Source organism: Rutidosis leptorrhynchoides, chromosome 6 (assembly GCF_046630445.1).
Source record: "Rutidosis leptorrhynchoides isolate AG116_Rl617_1_P2 chromosome 6, CSIRO_AGI_Rlap_v1, whole genome shotgun sequence".
NCBI classification, from domain to species: domain Eukaryota; kingdom Viridiplantae; phylum Streptophyta; class Magnoliopsida; order Asterales; family Asteraceae; genus Rutidosis; species Rutidosis leptorrhynchoides.
This window is the reverse complement of record NC_092338.1, coordinates 322,119,109-322,131,037: the sequence shown is the minus strand read 5'-3', so window position 1 is coordinate 322,131,037 and position 11,929 is coordinate 322,119,109.

The window sequence follows — 11,929 nt, the reverse complement described above, 5'->3', positions numbered from 1 at the left end:
TAAAACCTATTGAATTCTATTTATAATAGATTTTTAAATTATTAAAGTGAATTATTAAAGTATGAATTATTAAAGTGAATTATAAAAGTATGAATTATTAAAGTGAATTATTAAAGTATGAATTATTAAAGTGAATTATTAAAGTATGAATTATTAAAGTGAATTATTAAAGTTAAAGTAAAAGTAAAGTAAAGGTAAAGTTAAAGTATAGTAAAAGTATAAAAACTATGTATGTATAATACGCGTATAAATATATATAATATTAATTTAAATCGTTATATATATTTTATGAAATAAAATATAAATATCGTTATATTTATTATACTGGTTAAGTAATGAGTTGTCAAAAGTTATTCTAGATATTTATAAAAGTTATATACATTTTAATAATAAAGTTCTTTTTGAACTGAAAAAGTTTTTGTACGTTTGAAAATAGATTAATAGAATATTATGGAAACCAATTCTCCACTAGCTTTTGTCTAACTTTCGTAAATGACACTTTTTATTTTTATTTATAAATAGCTTTACAAATTATTCCGAATATCGTTAAGAGGAATAGATTTTCTCAAATCATAGTGGACCTCTCAACAGAGACTTGTAATCATAATTCAATGTTTCTGATAATTCAATCATTTAATATTTTTTTTTTAATTTCGTCGATAATCATATTGAAACAAATACGTTCATATAAAGCATTATACGTTTAAATACTTTGTTGACATTTTCAATTTATAACATATACACATATACATACATATTCATATATGTTCATTTAATGGTTCGTGAATCATTGGAATTTGGTCGAGGTTTAAATGTATGTATAAACATAGTTTAAAATCCTTGAGATTTAACTTAACAAACATTTCTTATCGTGTCAGAATAATATAAAGATAAAGTTTAAATTTAGTCGGAAATTTCCGGGTCGTCACATGTTGGGAACGCTCGATAGAAAATTTGGTACTAAAAAACGGATTGAGCTAACCATGAAGGAGACCAAGGACAAATACAAGGACCAAACCCTATATTCAAATAATTCAGGTAATTCTGGATCCGATGAAATCTTTAGAGAATATCTTACTCTGAAGTCATGTTAAAATCTTGCGGAAAATTTTTCTTCATCAACCTTCGAACTTAGAAATTTCCAAAATATCATCATAAATATCTTCGATATTTCTGAGGATATTTTCATAAATATTCTTGTCCGAAATTATCTACCTCTTCGTGTTTTCTGTATTCCATTATATTGAAAACTTCTGTAAAATCTAAGTATAAGTTATGAATGAATTGTGGAGAAGTGTTGGGAATTGAAGCATGGGTTAGTATAATATAATGACGCCCGGCCAACGTGATTATATTACAGTAAGTCATACTGAGTTTCTAATGGAACATGATAAAGGATCACAGATCATACCTTTATCATGAACCATGTTACATAACTCTTTCATTCTACTTAACCTCTAAGAAAATATATTCTTGATAGTTCCATCCTCAGGGATTCTGGTAATTTAACAAATCAAATCGTGCTATTACTTTTCCTTTTTGCTCATAATCTTAGTTATATTCTTTTGAACTTCATACTTACAAAACCGAGACATCTTAATCGGTTTACTTTAAGACGGGAAGAAAACAGAAGCATGAAACTTTAAAATAGAAGGAAGTAGAGCTGTTGTGAAAAAAATGGAACGGAAGAGATGAATTTATAGTAAAATATCAGACGTAGAAATTGAGACAGATTGCCGTATTTAATTAAAGAGATCCTAATTTCTTTAATTTATGAAGAATCAAATCTTATATAGATTTCGAAGACTTTCATTCCTTAAATTCCGAAATTCAATCGCGACTACGTCAAAGGTTATGACGAACTTTATTTCCTTATTTCACTCTTTTGTGATAGCTTCATCCATACGCTTCAAGTAACCGAATCGTTTTATCTACATTACTCATTAATGATAAAACTCTATTTATCAACTCATATTCGTCATGAAAACATATTTATGGTTCACCATGACGACCTTACTCAAATTTCGGGACGAAATTTCTTTAACGGGTAGGTACTGTGACGACCCGGAAATTTCCGACCAAATTTAAACTTGATCTTTATATAATTTCGACACGATAAGCAAAGTCTTTAATGTTGAGTCTTAAAATTTTTTGAACTGTTTCTTATATTCATTTGACCTTTGACTGTTTCTGACGATTCACGAACAATTGTTTTGTAAATAAATGTGCTTATATATATATATATATATATATATATATATATATATATATATATATATATATATATATATATATATATATGTGTATATATAATAATGTGAAATAATAAAATATAAATTAATCAATAGAATTAAATATGTAATATATATATATATATATATATATATATATATATATATATATATATATATATATATATATATGTGATATTAAAATGAATCTATATATACGATTTCTATGTATAATTAATATTATATATATATATATATATATATATATATATATATATATATATATATATACACTATAATAAATATAAAATGTTATACTTATTACTTCTATTATTATTATTATTAATATTAATATTAACATCAATATCATTAATATGATTATCATATTTAGTATTATTATTAATAATACAATTTATTATTATTATCATTAATAATATTATTATTATCATTATTTTTATTATTATTCTTATTATTTTATTATTATTATTAATATTATTTCCATTAATAATATTATTAGTATATTTACGATTAATAATAATAAGTATATTTTTTTTAACATATTTATATTCTGGTAATCAGATGCAAACAAATTTACTAAGGAATCAAAATCTCATTCGTACGAAATCAGTATCAATCTTATTCTGTTTATATTTTGTTTTTCTTCATAACACCTTCAATCATGGACTCTATCAATCTCCAATTATTTAACACTCATATACGTTTTCCATTATTATTCTTTTCTTTGTCTTACTCATAAACTAAAGCATATATGTATATAGATATATGTTACATACAAACTATTACCTCCCACATCCTCTTGATCAATCTCTCAACCGTCACTTTACCATTCCCCACCTTCACACTCAAACACCACCCTACAACCTTCCAATCATCACCCTAGTTCACCGAAGAAACACTCGTCTACAATTGCTACTCTACTCGTTATTTTCTGGTTTCACTTATTTCGGCCTTGTTAAACTAAACCCAATTACTTTTCTACGTAAGAACTAACCTCATCACTTTCTTCTTGTTAATACCTAATCGAAACCTTCTGTTTAACTTCATCCTTGTTCACTATTACAGCTGCTATCTATATATGGTCAAACAGTCAATTATAACCATCAACTTAAATACTGTTACTGCTACTGCATCACTTCGCAAATATTAGCTGCTGCCTTTATTCTTTTATTACGTGAAACCACTATAAAAGGTATCTACTTCTGCAACCGTTTCTGTTTAAATCAGACCCAACAGCTACCATGAAACCACCACCATTATCACTGCTACTGCACTGCTGTTGTTAGCCGGTCATGTTTCTATTTAAACTGCAAACACCAACCATTAAAAAGACCTGCTAATTGCATTATATGTTATCTTTTTAAAACAGTAAAAGGGGTGTTTTCTTTCATGATGGCAGACACAATAAACCCCACTTGCAACTCGCTTTCTTTTGTTTTTTTTAGTATTTTCTGTTTGACAACCAACACCCACTTGTTAAATTATGATAAAAGATGATGGTAGTCGGCTGCAGCTGTAAGTACTTCCTTCCTGTTTCAATTTATTCAAACCGTTAATGTTCATCGACTAATAAAAGTGTTGGACTTGTAAAACTGCTTTGGGCCGAGACCCAAGAACAAATGGACTATAGAAGATGATGAATATCAAACCATGAAGAATCGTATGAACTATCTTTCTGTTTCATTTTTCCATCGACAAGAACCCCATAACCTCATCATAAATCACGATTTCTTTCCTGTTTCCTTCTTAATTTCAAACAGCAAAAAGGGTGGGGTATCTGTTCTTTTTCTAAACGTTCCCATAACATATCTTTGATAATAAATTGAAGTAATGGAAAGAGTGCATTATGTTCACGGTTTAATGTGGACAACTTGGATATATATATTGAATATATTATACAAAGCCTCTTTAAATCGTACAAGTGATACAAAGTAAATTTCATGGCAGACAAATTGATCCTTCCTTTAGGGGACATGCCCTTTTCTCTTCCTCTAAACTTAGTTACGTGGATTCCGCACTTATTATTTTTGGTTTGTCAACTTGCAAATGTATGCAAAAGTGAATCAATTAAATATCAAAGTGGTAAGGTTCTTGTAGTCCCTAGTGTCGACAAGGACAGAAGTAAAGGAGGTCATTTCCAAAATTTTATTTGATTCGGAAGATTTGGCACTTTATATAATTACTAGATTAAGAAAGGGGCATGAGTTGTTTATTGGGTTAAAATGAAACAAACTAGCGATAATGGTAAAACATGGTGATGGGTTCATTGTGATGAACTGTAAAGAAAAAGTGTGGGTATATATGAATATTACGTGTCTGCTAGGAAACCGATTTGCTTAGGCTATGTAATGATTTCTTGGGCCGGCCAACATGCACACACCCATCGACTAAGTAATGCAACTTGGGCCATTTATTAGTTTAATGGGTTTGCCAATGGGATTTGCTAGTGGGTCGAGGTCTTGTTGCTAATTGGGCCGATGACAAATAAATGGCTGTTGGATCGAGAGTTTGAATGAGCCGGACATAATGAAAGTTTTACTATAATTATAACTATGATTACAATTATGATTATGATTATGACGATGAGATGATGAGTAAGCTTGATGGTGATACTCGATGAAGAAAATGATGATGATGTTCACAGAAACGATGATGATGATAAGGGATGTAGCATGAAGATATGGCAATGCATGATGTTTGATGACTTAGTATAAGATAGTAGTTAGGATGATTGGGTTTTAAGTTTAAGAAGGAAATTGAAACTGAATTAAAGTGGCTTAAAAATAATTAGGATACATATAAAATCAGAAAAGTAAGGCAGAAGGAAGGGTTAAGGATATTATCGGGTTAGCGGGACGTCGCGGGTTCAAACCCGGACTTGGGCATTTTAAGGACTACTTCTTTGAGGTAGTTTACTTTATACTCAATTTATTATTATTACTATTATTATTATTACTATTATTATTATTATTATTATTATTATTATTATTATTATTATTATTATTATTATTATTTTTTTTTTTATTTGTTTATTTTTTTATTATTACTATTATTATTATGATTACTACTTTTATATTAACAATATCATTATAACAAATAAATATTTTCTATATAAGAGTATATATATTACAACTACCATAATATTACGTATAATTATATATATTAAGATTATTTATATAAATATTTACATATAACAAATTATTAATTTTAAACATAATATTAAACTATATAAATATTAACTATTTTAAAGATATACAAATTAAATATATAAGATATATAATTTAAGATATAATGTATGAATTTATTTGATTACAATTATATGTGTTAATATATATATATATATATATATATATATATATATATATATGATATAGGTTCGTGAATCCGAAGCCAACCATGCATTGTTCAGTATCGTCATATGTATTTTTACTACAAAATACAGTATTGTGATTTCATTTGCTCCCTTTTTAAATGCTTTTGCAATATATATATTTTTGGGACTGAGAATACATGTGCTTTTATAAATGCTTTACGAAATAGACACAAGTAATCGAAACTGCATTCTATGGTTGAATTGTTATACCGGATATCGCTCTTGTTGAACTTGGTAGCCTAAGAATTGGTGTTTATTATAATTGCCACCAATTGACGCGAATCCTAAAGATAGATCTATGGGCCTAGACAAGCTCCAGTCAGAGAATTTGAACTGCTTTAGTACTTCGATTTTATTTTTGGGGATATTCTAGATGCATTTTGTTAATGTCGGTTACCAGGTGTTCAATCCATATGAATGAATTTTAAATACTTGCGAGTGTATGATTACTAATTAAATGAAATCTTGTGGTCTATTAAAATGATGGAAATGATTGAGTACGATAAACTAATGAACTCACTAACCTTTTGGTTGACACTTTAAAGCATGTTTATTCTCAGGTATGAAAGAAATCTTCCGCTGTGCATTTGCTCATTTTAGAGATATTACTTGGAGTCAATCATGGCATATTTCAAAAGACGTTGCATTCGAGTCGTTGAGTTCATCAAGATTACTATTAAGGCAATTATAGTTGGATATATTATGAATGGTATGCATGCCGTCAACTTTCGATGTAATCAAAGTATGTCTTTTAAAAACGAATGCAATGTTTGTAAAATGTATCATATAGAGGTCAAGTACCTCGCGGTGTAACCAAATGTAACGTATTCGTCCAGATGGATTAGGACGGGTCGTTAGAGTTATGCGCCGCCAAATGGTACTCCATCTGGCGGCGCATATTAATGATTTAAAAAAGTGTGTTTAATGAAGTGACGTTAGATTCAAATCTATATGCCTTATAAATAATTACATTGTTAGTGAAATAATAGGCCTTAAAACAATATGTGTCCTGCTAAGGCATGCATACATAAAAGGAATAATATGAATGAAATTCAAATCGGTCAAATCGAAAAAGGCAAAATTGATGGCTTTTGAGGTCTCGTTTTGAAAAATATTTGGGACAAACCGCCTACGGCAGTTTGCCAACGGATAGATCCTGAATAAATACGCGATTTGAAAAAAAAAGGTGACTAAATCGGAGATACTAGTCAAAAGATACGATAGATCGAACATTTTGGTCAAAGACACAAAACACCAAGCACCACGAACCGTCGGTGCTGTTTGGTGTGTGGTGCGATTTTGCGAGGAAAGATGTCGTTTTCGGAATCTAGACAACCTAGAATGGCAAGCACGTTCAGAGAGTCTTGCTCGTTTGACCGTTTTAGGTTGATCTTGAGCATTTCAGCACAATCTTAAACCGAAGGTTATGCACCGCCAAATGGTACTCCATCTGGCGGTGCATACTAATGATTTAAAAAAACCTGTTTAATGAAGTGACATTAGATTCAAATTTATACCCGTTATACATAATTACATTGCGAGTGAAATAATAGGCCTTAAAACGATAAATATACCATGCTAAGTCATGCATACAAAAAACTAATAAAAAGATATAAATTGAATACGTTCAAATAGAACATAAAAATTCGTAAAATGTCTTTTTCGGCATCTTAACGACCTCGAATGTCAAGACACTATCCATGAGTCCTTATGTTAGTGTCGTTTTAGGGTGATATCGAGAATTTCAGCACAATCTGAAATCGAAGGTTATGCGCCGCCAAATGGTACTCCATCTGGCGGCGCATATTAATGATTTAAAAAAATGTGTTTAATGAAGTAACGTTAGATTCAAATCTATATGCGTTATACATAATTATATTACGAGTGAAATAATAGGCCTTAAAAAATATCTGCCATGCTAAGTCATGCATACACAAAAGGAATAATATGAATGAAATTCAAAACGGTGAAAATCGAAAAAAGGAAAAATTAAAGGCTTTCGAGGTCTCGTTTCCAAAAATATTTAGGACAAACCGCCTACGGCAGTTTGCCAACAGATAGATCCCAAAAATACACGATTTGAAAAAAAATGGTGACTAAATCGGAGCTACAAGTCAAAAGATACGATACATCGAACATTTTGGCCAAAGACACAAAACACCACACACCACGAACTGTAGGTGGTGTTTGGTGCGTGGTGCGATTTTGTGAGGAAAGATTTTTCGGAATCTAGACGACCTCGAATGGCAAGCACGTTCAGAGAGTCTTACTCGTTCGGCCATTTTAGGGTGATCTTGAGAATTTCAATACAATCATAAACCGAATGTTATGCGCCGCCAAATGGTACTCCATCTGGCGATGCATACTAATGATTTAGAAAAACGTGTTTAATGAAGTGACATTAAATTCAAATTTATACCCGTAATACATAATTACATTGCGATTGAAATAATAGGCCTTAAAACGATAAATATACCATGCTAAGTCATGCATACAAAAAACTAATAATAAGATATAAATTGAAAACGTTCAAAGAGAACATTAAAAATTAGTAAAATGTCTTTTTTCGGCATCGTAACGACCTCGAATGTCAAGACACTATCCAGGAGTCTTTATTTTAGGGTCGTTTTAGGGTGTTCTCGTGAATTTCAGCACAATCTGAAACCGGAGGTTATTCGCCGCCAAATGCTACTCCATCTGGCGGCGCATATTAATGATTTAAAAAATCGTGTTTAATGAAGTGACGTTAGATTCAAATCTATATGCGTTATACATAATTACATTGTGAGTGAAATAATAGTCCTTAAAACAATATGTGCCATGCTATGGCATGCATACACAAAAAGAATAATACGAATGAAATTCAAATCGGTCATAATCGAAAAAAGGCAAAATTGAAGGATTTCGAGGTCTCGTTTCGAAAAATATTTGGGACAAACCGCCTACGATAGTTTGCCAACGGATAGGTCCTGAAAAAATACACGATTAGAAAAAAACAGTGACTAAATCGGAGCGACGAGTCAAAAGATACGATAGATCGGACATTTTGGCCAAAGACACAAAATACCAAGCACCACGAACTGTCGGTGTTGTTTGGTGTGGGGTGCGATTTTGCGAGGAAAGATATCTTTTTCGGAATCTAAACGACCTAGAATGGCAAGCACGTTTAATGAAGTGACGTTAGATTCAAATCTATATGCGTTATACATAATTACATTGTGAGTGAAATAATAGTCCTTAAAACAATATGTGCCATGCTAAGTCATGCATACACAAAAGGAATGATATGAATGAAATTCGAATAGGTCAAAATCGAAAAAGGCAAAATTGAAGGCTTTCGAGGTCTCGTTATGAAAAATATTTGGGACAAACTGCCTATGGCAGTTTTTCAAAGGATAGATCCTGAAAAATACACGATTTGAAAAAAAAGGGTGACTAAATCGGAGCTACGAGTCAAAAGATACGATAGATCGAACATTTTGGCCAATGACACAAAACACCAAGCACCACGAACCGTCGGTCCTGTTTGGTGCGTGGGGAGATTTTGCGAGGAAAGATATATTTTTTGTAATCTAGACGACCTCGAATGGGAAGCACGTTCAGAGAGTCTTGCTCGTTCGACCGTTTTAGGGTGATCTTGAGAATTTCAACACAATCTTAAACCGAAGGTTATGCGCCTCCAAATGGTACTCCATCTGGCGGCGCATACTAATGATTTAAAAAAACGTGTTTAATGAAGTGACATTAGATTCAAATTTATATCCATTATATATAATTACATTGCGATTGAAATAATAGGCCTTAAAACGATACATATACCATGCTAAGTCATGCATACAAAAAACTAATAAAAAGATATAAATTGAATACGTTCAAATAGAACATTAAAAATTAGTAAAATGTCTTTTTTCGGCATCCTAACGACCTCGAATGTCAAGACACTATCCAGGAGTCTTTATGTTAGGGTCGTTTTAGGATGAGATCGAGCATTTCAGCACAATCTGAAACCGAAGGTTATGCGCCGCCAAATGGTACTCCAACTAGCAGTGCATATTAATGATTTAAAAAAGCGTGTTTAATAAAGTTACATTAGATTCAAATCTATATGCGTTATACATAATTACATTGCGAGTGAAATAATAGGCCTTAAAACAATATTTACCATGCTAAGTCATGCATACACAAAAGGAATAATATGAATGAAATTCAAAACGGTCAAAATCAAAAAAAGGAAAAATAGAAGGCTTTCGAGGTCTCGTTTCAAAAAATGTTTGGGAAAAATCGCCTACGGAAGTTTGCCAACGGATAGATCCCGAAAATACATGATTTGAAACAAAATGGTGACTAAATCGGAGCTACAAGTCAAAAGATACGATACATCGAACATTTTGGCCAAAGAAACAAAACACCAAGCACCAGGAATCATCGGTGGTGTTTGGTGCGTGGTGCGATGTTGTGAGGAAAGATGTCTATTTCGGAATCTAGACGACCTCGAATGGAAAGCACGTTATGAGACTCTTGCTCGTTCGGCCATTTTAGGGTGATCTTGAGAATTTCAGCACAATCTTAAACCGAAGGTTGTGCGCCGCAAAATGGTACTCTATCTGGCGGCGCATACTAATGATTTAAAAAACCTGTTTAATGAAGTGAGATTAGATTCAAATTTATACCCGTTGTACATAATTACATTGCGAGTGAAATAATAAGCCTTAAAATGATAAATATACCATGCTAAGTCATGCAAGTAAAAAACTAATAAAAAGGTATAAATTGAATACGTTCCGATAGAACATTAAAAATTCATAAAATGTCTTTTTTCGGCATCCTAATGACCTCGAATGTCAAGACACTATCCAGGAGTCTTTATGTTAGGGTCGTTTTAGGGTGATATCGAGAATATCAGCACAATCTAAAACCGAAGGTTATGCACCGCCAAATGGTACTCCATCTGGCGGCGCATATTAATGATTTAAAAAAGTGTGTTTAATGAAGTGATGTTAGATTCAAATCTATATGCGTTATACATAATTACATTGCGAGTGAAATAATAGGCCTTAAAACAATATGTGCCATGCTAAGTCATGCATATACAAAAAGAATAATATGAATGAAATTCAAAACGGTCAAAATTGAAAAAAGGAAAAATTGAAGGCTTTCGAGGTATCGTTTCAAAAAATATTTGGGACAAACCGCCTACGGCAGTTTGCCAACGGATATATCCCGAAAATACACGATTTGAAAAAAAATGGTGACTAAATCGGAGCTACAAGTCAAAAGATACGATACATCAAACATTTAGGCCAAAGACACAAAACACCAAGCACAACGAACCGTCGGTGGTGTTTGGTGCGTGGTGCGATGTTGCGAGGAAAGATGTCTTTTTTGGAATCTAGACGACCTCGAATGGAAAGCACGTTCAGAGAATCTCGCTCGTTCGGCCATTTTAGGGTGATCTTGAGAATTTCAGCACAATCTTAAACCGAAGGTTATGCGCCGCCAAATGGTACTCTATCTGGCGGCGCATACTAATGATTTAAAAAAACCTATTTAATGAAGTGAGATTAGATTCAAATTTATACCCGTTATACATAATTACATTGCGAGTGAAATAATAGGCCTTAAAACGATAAATATACCATGCTAAGTCATGCAGACAAAAAACTAATAAAAAGATATAAATTGAATACGTTCAGAAAGAACATAAAAAATTCGTAAAATGTCTTTTTTCGGCATCCTAACGACCACGAATGTCAAGACACTATCTAGGAGTCTTTATGTTAGGGTTGTTTTAGGGTGATATCGAGAATTTCAGCACAATCTAAAACCGAAGGTTATGCGCCGCCAAATGGCACTCCATCTGGCGGCGCATATTAATGATTTAAAAAAGTGTGTTTAATGAAGTGACGTTAGATTCAAATCTATGTGCGTTATACATAATTACATTGCGAGTGAAATAATAGGCCTTAAAACAATATGTGCCATGCTAAGTCATGCATACATAAAAGGAATAATATGAATGAAATTCAAAACTGTCAAAATCTAAAAAAGGAAAAATTGAAGGCTTTCGAGGTCTCGTTTCGAAAAATATTTGGGACAAACCGCCTACGGCAGTTTGTCAACGGATATATCACGAAAATACACGATTTGAAAAAAATGGTTACTAAATCGGAGCTACAAGTCAAAAGATACGATACATCGAACATTTTGGCCAAAGACACAAAACACCAAGCACCACGAACCGTAGGTGGTGTTGGGTGCGTGGTGCTATTTTGCGAGGAAATATGTCTTTTTCGGAATCTAGACGACC